We start from the raw sequence: 10,265 nt of genomic DNA on the forward strand, positions 1-10,265 counted from the left end.
GAATTACCTTGGCCTTTGGTAGCTACACGGGGCAGCTCAGACTGTGGTGGATGAAGGAACTAGGTCACCTCTGTGGGAAGGGTAGGCAGGCTGCTCCCAGCCCTTGGCAGAGTGACTGCAGAGGTTAAATTCAACAAGGCCTGAGAATGGGGGAAGGGCAGGTTCCGCTCAGGTTTTGAGGCTCCTGGTGTATTTATAAAAGACTGGTCACAGACATGTGCCTTGACTGGGACTCTAACTGTGACCTCCTGGTTCATAGGGCGACGCTCAACCACTGAACCACACTGGCCAGGCCTATTTCTAGTTTTGATGATGTGGCACCGTGGTGTGAGGTAACATGAGGGGAAATTGAAACTGAGAGAGAAGTATTTGGGAACAGTGTGTACGATCTGGCCTGGTGGTTCAGTTGGATGAAACATCGTCCTGTACACCAAAAGGTTGTGGGTTCAACTCCCAGTCAGGATGCATTGGGTAGGGGGAAAACTGATCTATATTTCCTTCTCTCTCTCAAATCAATGTAAACACCCTTGGGTGGGATTTAAAAAAAAAAGGCTTGTGGCAATAGAGATACAAAAATCAAGGTTTATGTTTTAAACTGCAGTTGAACAAATTGAGTCTTTTCATCACACATTCAACTGCAATGCAATATATCTGGACTATTGACAAGGTAATTGGTGGATTTGTGTTTTTTAAAAATATATATTTTATTGATTTTTTACAGAGAGAAGGGAGAGGGATAGAGAGTTAGAAACATTGATCAGTTGCCTCCTGCACACCCCCTACTGGGGATGTGCCCGCAACAAAGTTACATGCCCTTGACTGGAATTGAACCTGGGACCCTTCAGTCTGCAGGCCGACGCTCTATCCACTGAGCCAAACCAGTCAGGGTGGTGGATTTGTTTTTAAATATCTTCCCTCCTCGGAGAAATGGCTGATTCCAGGGCAGGGGCAGGGGACAGGTGAGCCAGGAAGGTCTGTGGTACCAGAGTTGGGAAGTGCTCAAAACCCAAAAAGATGGGGGAGTGTCAGAGGGACCCAGGAGCCAAAAGCTCCCAATGGCCAAAGCAACAACAGTGAGAGCAATAAAACAAACAGCAGAGGATTAGCCTAAAATACGTATCTGTGAGTCCGTACCGGTAGAAATAAGTGATTGACTAAAGAACAAACTGGGCCAGGAGAAGAGACAGATCTCACAAATAGTCTGTGTAGATTCTCCCTCCCCCCGCTTACCAGTAATTAGCCCCTGGTCTCATAGTCACTTTACAGTGGAGAGAGCTGACAGACACCACCTTGACCAGACCACCAAGGTTAACAGCAGCAGCAGTAAGTTAGATGGATATCATGTGACCCCAACATTATGTGATAAGGAGGGCACTTCCCTTCCCTGCTCTTCTTCCCCCAAACCCGTAACCCCAGAGGAAAACATCAGACAAACCCCAGTTGAAGGACATTCTAGAAAATACTTGACCAGGACTCTCAAAACTGAAACAGGCGTGAAAAGCACGGAGAGACAGAAATCACAGGCCAGAGGCTGGGAGACAAGCCGACCGGAAGCAATATGGTTTCCTGGGTTGGGTCCTGGAACAGAGAGAGCATTGATGGGAAAGCCGGTTCAACTCAAATCCCCTCTGGACTTTAGTTGACAAGGATGTACCAATGCTGTTTTTATTTCTAGTTTATCTATTTTTTAATTGATTTTAGAGAGGAAGGGAGAGGGAGAGACAGACACATCAATGATGAGAGAGAATCATTGATCGGCTGCCTCCTGCACGCCCTCTACCTGCAACCCGGGCATGTGCCCTGACCAGGAATCTAACTGTGACCTCCTGGTTCATAGGTCGATGTTCAACCACTGAGCCACACCGGCCAGGCCTATTTCTAGTTTTGACGATGTGGCACCATGATGTGAGGTGACATAGGGGAAACGGAAACTGAAAGAGAAGTTTTTGGGAACAGTGTGTACTGACTCTGCAGCCTCTGTGTAAATCTACAATTAATTCCAAAATTTAAAAGTTTATTTAAAAATATAATTTCATGGGCCTTGCAGGTAGTATAGGGCCAGATGTCGTTGTTCATTTCCATTGGTACATAGAAATGACCGAGTAGAATCATTTGGAGATAGTGTCCAAAGTCTAAACTCGGGGACTTTTTGTCTGTGCAGGTCTGCCCAGCTGGCCCTCCTGCTCCCCTCCCCTATTTCAATTCAGCTCCCCCTGCTCCCTCTTCTCTGGACTATGAATGCTCACATTTTGCACTGTTAGGGTGGGGAAGCCCAAAATCTGTTTTATTCGCCGGGGAGACTGAGAGAGGGAGAGGGACTTGCCCCTGGTCACTTGGCAAGTTAATTTAGTCAAAGGTGAGAATGGGACCAGCCAGGCTTCCTCCACCCAAGCATTCCTGGCCCTGCTCACCACGGACATGGGAGCAGAGGCACACAGGTGCTCCGAGTGCTGGTGCTGACTGTCCGACCTGAGAAAGGCGCTGCCTAACAAGAAGGAATGGTAGCTCTCAGGTGTCTGTTGGGGAGTGTGGTTGCAGTGAAGTTTTCCCTTCGGCTTCACTGTGAATCCCACCTGGTTTGGAAGATCCAGGAAGAGGTAGGATCTAAAGGAAGGCAAAAGGGTAAGGCTGTCTGCTCCCTGCTCCCCTCCCCTCCTCCCCCCTCCCCCTTAACCCCTCCAGAGCCACTGCCAAGAAAGGCTCAGAGGGAATGCTGTGAAGCCCCGAGAGTGTGCAGAGGCCTTGGGTCCCAGCCTTGAGGTCGAACCCTTCCTGATTTGTACTGGACACAACCTCAGTGATTCACTGGGAGCTGCCAGAGAGGCCCTGGCCTTCCCAGGGCCAAGAGACTGTGGGTTAGGGGTGAGGTGGCCCTGCTGCTCCATGTGCTGGGGTGGACATTCTTGCCCTCTGGCCTGGGAGGGGCCTGCCCCTGTCCTCGGGCCCTACTTCTTCCTCCTCACTGTGTTCCCATCTGAACTGTAATGGTCTGGGCACCACCGTCTCCCCACCAGACTGGTTCCTTAAAGACACATCCCTGGGACAGGACCTGGCACAGGAGCTTGGTGAGTCAAGGCACGACTGAGCCTGAGTGGTTCCAGGCATGTTCTGCTGTGGACATCTCTGTGGCGTCCCCTTTTCCAAGTCCAGCTCATGGACGTCTCGTTGTGTATGAAAAGGGCAGTCACAGGCCTAAGAACTCGGGAGCTCCTGTAATCTTATAAATAAGTCTCCAACTGAGCCATCTGTGAAGTCGGGAGTGGAGAGCTAAAAGCCGGACACAGCCCTAGCTGGTTTGGCTTAGTGGATGGAGCATCGGCCTGTGGACTGAAGGGTCCCGGGTTCAGTTCCCGTCAAGGGCACATGCCCAGATTGTGGGCAGAGTCCCAGTAGGGGCGTGCAGGAGGCAGCCGATTGATGATTCTCTTTCATCAATGATGTTTCTATCTCTCCCTCTTCCTTCCTCTCTGAAGTCAATTTAAAAAAATAAGCCAGACATGGATGAACTAGGCCAGGGCTAACCACAGTCAGGAGCTTGCTGCCTGCTCGGCTGAGTCAGCGCATGTGGGCAGTGTGGCCACCCACAGATGGGGTTGTCATTGTGACCAGCTCACAAGATCCTGGAAGTCACTACTACGCAGCTCACATGCTGGTCAGAAGTTCTGACAGGCTTCTGGAGAAATCGCTGGCGAATAAACATGCCAGAGGAAACTTGCCGGTTGTGTCTATAGCACCCTTGGCCCGATTCCCCCTTCCTAATAGTCCTGGGAATTTCCCAGCCTTGTGATCTGGTCAGAAATGACCCCATTCTAAGGGTTCGACCTAACTGGCTTAAGCAAATGAGAATATTGCATTTTCCCAGCTGTAGTCATTGGTTGGAAAAAGGCACATGACCCCAGTCAGGCCAATCTGAGCCTCAATTCTGGGTCCTTTCTTTCTTCATCATCATTTTTTTTTTTTATGAGAACATTTATTTATAAGATTACAGAGGTAGAAGAAACACTATGTAGGAGAAATGAGCTTAGGAAGAAGTTATAGGGGCAAAGGAAGGGCCCTAGGAGCTTGGGAGTGAGGAAGGGAATGGTAACATTACCCCTGAGGCGGGCAGGGGGAAGGGGAAGGGAAAGGGAAAGGGAAAGGGAAAGGGAAAGGAAAAGGCGAAGGCATGCTCCCAGGAGGAGGTGGAGAGTGTAGGGGAGGCCCCAGGGAGCGATCTTGGGAGACTAGTCAGCAGCTTTCCATGTGTGTCCTTTCAGGGTCTAGGTCTCCTCTGAATGGTTGGTGCCGGGCAGGAGTCATTATTCAGCTGGTCCTGAGGGCAGCCGTGGGTCGCTGGTCTGGTTTGATTGCTTTTCTGGGCCTAGAGCTGAAATACAGCTGAGGCCTAAATGTTATCTCTCGGGAGGAAAGGTCAGGGGGTCCAAACTGCATGACCAGGGATATGCTAGGGGAGAAAAGGTCACCCTAGGGCAGTGATGGCGAACCTTTTGAGCTCGGCGTGTCAGCATTTTGAAAAACCCTAACTTAACTCTGGGGCCGTGTCACATATAGAAATTTTTTGATCTTTGCAACCATAGTAAAACAAAGACTTATATTTTTGATATTTGTTTTATATATTTAAATGCCATTTAACAAAGAAAAATCAACCCAAAAAATGAGTTCGCGTGTCACCTCTGACACGCGTGTCATAGGTTTGCCGTCACTGCCCTAGGGTGAGATCCCATCATGTAATTGCTCTTTGCTAGTCACCCAGGGCTTTCCACCCTGGGAACCTTCTGTACCTGAGCACCGTCCTTGCTCTGCTCATGTCTGTCTCACTGCCGACCACAGGAGGGTGTGAGGAAATGAGTTATTTGGCACATTCATGCTAAGGGTGTTCATTGATAACACGTTTTTTTGGAGAATATTAAGCTCATAGCTATGAAAAATTTAAATGTGCATAGTTTTCAACCCAGAAAGTGTACTTCTAGAAATGTATGTTTACAGAAATACTAATATAGACGCATAGATATACCAAGAATATTCATGTTGCATAGCTTAAAATTGCAAAAAAAAATATTTTTAAGTAAAAACAATGTAAACATGCCCAGCCAGTGTGCTCAGTGGTTGAGCATTGACCTATGAATCAGGTGGTCATGGTTCGATTCCTGGTCAGGGCACGTGCCCGGGTTTTTGGCTCAGTCCCCACTAGGGAACATGCCGAAGGTAGCTGATGGATGATTCTCTCTGATCAGTCTCTCTCCCTTCCTCTCTGAAATCAATAAAAATATATTAAAAAAATAAAACCAATGTAAACATCCATCAATGTAATATTTGACAGTGGTTACATAAATGATATGCTCACTTATTTACACAGAAATACAGAGCCACCAAAAGAACGTGATTACTCCTTATATACCCACTTGGAATTCTGTTGTTAACTAAAAACAGTAAATGGTACAGTGTATAGTATCATCCCATCTTCTTTTTCAAATGTATTTTTTAAAGAAGTTGATTTGAGAGAGAGAGAGAGAGAGAGAAACATCGATGTAAGAGGAACCCAGGTTGGTTGCCTGCAGCACGCACCTGACCAAACCTGTGAACAGGAATTGAACTAGCATCCTTCTGGTGCATGGGATGATGCCCAACCAACCTAGTCACATGGGCCATGGGCCATGGCCCTACTTTTAAGTCCCGGTTGATGCATATATACATTTATAGAGCTATATGTTGGCATAGCTTTTTTTAAAAGGCTGAAAAAATGCATGAGAAGGTAGTGGGGATATGTGAAGTTGTTGCTTTTATGCGGTTTTCTAAATCTTTCAAGCATTCTATGTTAATATGTGTTAATCTTTTAACTGTACCTGAGAACAGATAGAAAATATTTTGCCTCTACAAGCAAACTAAACTGCAAGCCCATCTTATTAATACTGAATTATGGTACAAAGGAAACAAAAATGAGAGTATGTGAAGATTTTAAAACGAAAGTACCACCTTTTGTTTCCACTGAAAATTTTCAGTCAAATCAGGTAGAGATCTGTTATAGGACAGTAAAAGAAGTTAGGAACATTCTAGGACAAGTGGAGTAGGGAAACTAAGACAGTTAAGCAGCAGTTTGCAGCTACCTAATAAATCCTATCTTCCCTAAACCAAGAATACTCAAGCGTAAATGGGTGGTGCTTCTCCTCCCCAACCAGAGGGTACAGAGCTTAAATCACCCTACTTAGGGAGACAGGTAGCAGAAATCCAACTAGTGCCATTGGCCAGCCACACCCAAGGACGGATAAATGAAGACTTCCCCTTGAGCAAAGCAGCCCAGTCAAGCTCTCCTGTTGCTTCTTCTATCCCTTCCTGTCCTAAGTGTGTTTTGCTGGGGTCAGTAAATTCTTGCTTGCTTTTCTACCCTTTGTCTCTTGATTGAAATCCTTCTTTCAAGGAGACAAGAACCGAGGTCTGGACTGTGGCTCTGGCGGGGACATGGCGGGCGTACTGAGTGTTGGGGTGAACCTGGAGGCCCTTTCCCAGGCCATCAGTGCCCTCCAGGCGGGCGCTCCAGGGTGAGCAGGGTGTTCGACTGCCTGAGGAGGGCGTGCGCAGCAAGGGGACTCTGGAGGGTGGGGAGAAGGCCTTCATCACACACCTCCAGGACAGCTGGCACTTGGTCAACCGGGACCTCAAGTAGCTGGAACGTCTGAGCAATTTGCTAGGCCAGCCGCCTGAGAACGTCCTCTCCAAAACAGCAGCCTGTTGAGCCTGGATCCCGGGCAGGACAATCTCCTCTCTGCAGGCAGCTCCTTCAAGCGCACACATGGCCCAACAAGCGCAGTGCCATGCAGGTCTGGCATCTGGGCTTCTGCATTAACAGTCATTGAAACGTCCCGCTACCCAGACGGGAGCGTCTGCAAAACACCGACCGAAGGTGCAGCCCACCGCTCTCGTCCTGCCGCCTCAGTAGTTGAGGACGTGATCAGCCGCATCAATGGGATGTTTCCTGAAGTGTCCCTCCAGTTCTCCAGACCCATTGGAACGTCAGCGAGGCTCCTGGTGACCTTGGGCAAGGTGTTGGACGTGATTGTCGCCATGCGGAGCCTGTTCATTGACCAAACGATAGTAAAGGGGGACCACGAAAACGTCCACGCAGAAGATGGCAAGCTGGATGTATGGTCCAAAGCCAACTCCAAGAGTTCCAGAAGGTGACAGACCGTGCCACCACTGCCCGCTCTACTACCCGCTGCCCCAGATGCCGGACGTCGTGGTCCGGTCCTTCATGACCTGGCTGAGAAGTTACATAAAGCTGTTCCAGGCCCCGTGCCAGCGCTGCGTGAAGTGCCTGCAGGACGGCCTCCCGCCACAGGGAGGGACTTCCGGACCCTCGAAGCCTTCCACGGCACCTCCCGGGTCTTTTCTTTGAACTAACTGGGAAGCAAGTTCTCTGTTTCTCGCCAATCACAAATGAGAAAAGCAAGTAGTGCCGGGAAGCAGCTTCAGGAGGCCACCTTGTGACACAGCATAGGAGGCAGGGGCAAGGGACTGAAAGAACATAGGGCCTTGGTAACAGCTGCTGGGTCAAGCCTTGCCTGAAACTACTCCCAGTTCTAGACTTTTTGGAAGTTCATAAATTCTGTCACTCCCAACCAAAAATATCCTTTATAATGGTAACAATAATTACTTAGTAATTATGACTGGTAAGTAGATAATAATTACCTAAGTACACCTTAGGAGATGAAATCTTACAAAATATGAGGTCTGTGGGAATGGTTTGGAAATAGTAAAACAGATTTTTAGTGATGAAAGGTCAGCAAATGGTTGGTCTAGTTCAAGTTTTACTGTTTGGCACATGGTAAAGCTAAGGCTCAAAAGGTCATGAGATTTACCAAAGGTTTTATAGCTTCTCAGTAGGGCCTCTTGACCCGGCCCATTAGTTCTCCACGTTGAGTGATCCTAATAGGAATGCTCGAATGCCTATCCATTCCTTGTGAAATCACTGCATGTCTTTCTCTCTTACCTGTTTTTTCAAGAGGCAGAGAAAGAATGGCAATAATTATCTCCTTTTGCAAACAGGAAGGCAGAGTCCAGAGAGACTTCAAGATTTGCCAAAAGTCCCACAGAGAGGCGGTGGTAGAGCTGGTTCCGGAGGCCAGAAGTCCTGAATGTCACTCGGGCTCAGCCCCCTCTAGCTCGCCCCTTGTGCCTCCGTTAGGGAAGGAGGAAAGGTTAGGACCGTGGTCTGATCTGGCTGAGTGTTTAAAGAGGACTTTGAGTTAGGTAGGGGCCACGAAAGTGAATGTGGTCCTTTCCCCCAACCTCAGGGAAACCAACGTTAGGAAGCTCAGAGAACAAAGAGGATATTTCTGTTGCCAGAGCCCCCAAAAGAGAGGCCAACCTAGAGAGCTGGGAGGCTGCATGCATTAGATTCTGGTTTCCCAATCCATGTGACCTCAGCTCTGATGCCTCCCCTCCCATGTCCAAAGCCTCCGGTGGATCCTTCACCTTCTCAGTAGCCACAGGGTTGACTTGTGCAGCTGTCCAGGGGCTGCACCGCATCATGGGGATTACGGTCTGAATGGCACCCCCTGGAGTTGTGCGGGTCACAGCTTGCACAGCCAACCATACCCAGGGAGCCCAGGTTGCTCATTTCTCAATGTGTTTGGACTTCGATGGTTTCCACAGCAATGAGTGACCTTACAGCCCCTTTGGTGAATACGAAAATAATTTCATCATTTTTGTAAGATGAAGCTTATCTTGAGAAAATTTAGATCAGCCTGACCCCAGCAAGTGTATTAAAAGTTTACATTTAATAAGATTTACTATTTTTGAAGGCTACTTTTGACCCTTTCCTATTTCATAAATGGTGCCGCCTGTTTAATAGACCTTAAGTAATTTTGTGAGGGAAAAATCAAGATTCATGGACAAATAAATGAAAAACATTTCATCAGGCTTGGTTTGGGAACTGAATGTATGCTGAAATTATCATTATAGATTGAAATTTAACTGCACGCTATGAATTAGAAAAGGAGGTATACTTGCTTTCAATGCTTGGGAGTTTAGAATTTTTGCATCTTATGCTCCATTTCTGTGATTTACCTATTTATTTTGAAAACAAATTTTGTGCTTTGTTTCTAAACAAGGAGGTAAGAGAGAAGATATCATCTCTTCAAATAACCCATTTCAAGTATGAATAGCTGTTATTTCCAAAAGATGAAAAGCTAAAATGACTATATTTTCTCTTTCTAGTGTAGGTTTTGAAGTACTAGAGACATCTTCATGTTCTACATAAGGTTTTTTTTTTTTTTTTGAACAGGTGATACATTAACAATGCACTAGTAAAATATTCAAGAAGTACAGGTGTGTTTATAACAGAGCCAACATCTTTTTTTCCACTGTCCTTAAAATGATTCTGCTCTCCAGGAACAACGGCAGTTAGCGTTTCTTATGTATCTTTCCCGATAGAATCCATGCTGTTGCAAGCAAGTATTTGCACATATAGATTCTGCCTTGTTGCTCTTTATTTCTATACAGACGAATCTCTCTACACAACCAACTGCACCTTGCTTTTCTCAATTTGTCATAAACCTTTGAGACAATTCCAATCAGTGTGCGTTACATGGCCTCGTCACTGAAAAAGACTCCGCGGAAAATCATTCCTTTGTAAGGATTGCTTAGGCCATTTTTGACTGATGGACATTCAGGTTGTGTCTGCTCTTTAGCGATTGCAAACAACAGTGCAGTGTAGACCCCGGACTACTCACCGCTTTGCAATTGTGCAAACATAAAGTAGGATAAACCCATCTTGCTGGGTCAAAGGGTGTATTAGTTTGCTAGGGCTACTGTAACATAGTACCAAAAACTAGGTGGTTAAGCAACGGAAATTTGTTATTTCACAGTTCTGGAGGCCACTAGTCCAAGATCAAGGTGTGGGCAGGGTTGGTTGCTTCTGAGAGCTGTGAGGGAGAATCTGTTGCACCTGTGGTTTCTGGTGGTTTTGCTGGCAACGTTTGGTGTTCATTGGCTTGTAGACACATCACCCCATCTCTGCCTTGGTAGTCACATGGTATTCTGTGTGTGTGTATGTGTGTGTGTGTGTATATGCATGTGTGTGTATGTGCATGTGTGTGTGTATGTCCCCTCATTTCCCTCTTTATAAGGACACCAGTCATATTGGGTTAGGGGCCCACTCTACTCCAGTATGACCTCATCTTAATTATATCTGCAATGATCCTATTTCTAAATAAGGTTAAATTCTGAGGTATTAAGGGTTAGGACTTCAACATATGAGTGGGGCGGCG

General features: G+C 46.9%; 1 pseudogene; it reads left to right on the forward strand.

The window, feature by feature from the left end:
- The first annotated feature begins 5,698 nt into the window (after window positions 1–5,698).
- On the forward strand, window positions 5,699–8,268 carry LOC107185215 (annotated as a pseudogene).
- Window positions 8,269–10,265: the final 1,997 nt, after the last annotated feature.

Source organism: Myotis davidii, unplaced genomic scaffold (assembly GCF_000327345.1).
Source record: "Myotis davidii unplaced genomic scaffold, ASM32734v1 scaffold88, whole genome shotgun sequence".
Taxonomy (NCBI): domain Eukaryota; kingdom Metazoa; phylum Chordata; class Mammalia; order Chiroptera; family Vespertilionidae; genus Myotis; species Myotis davidii.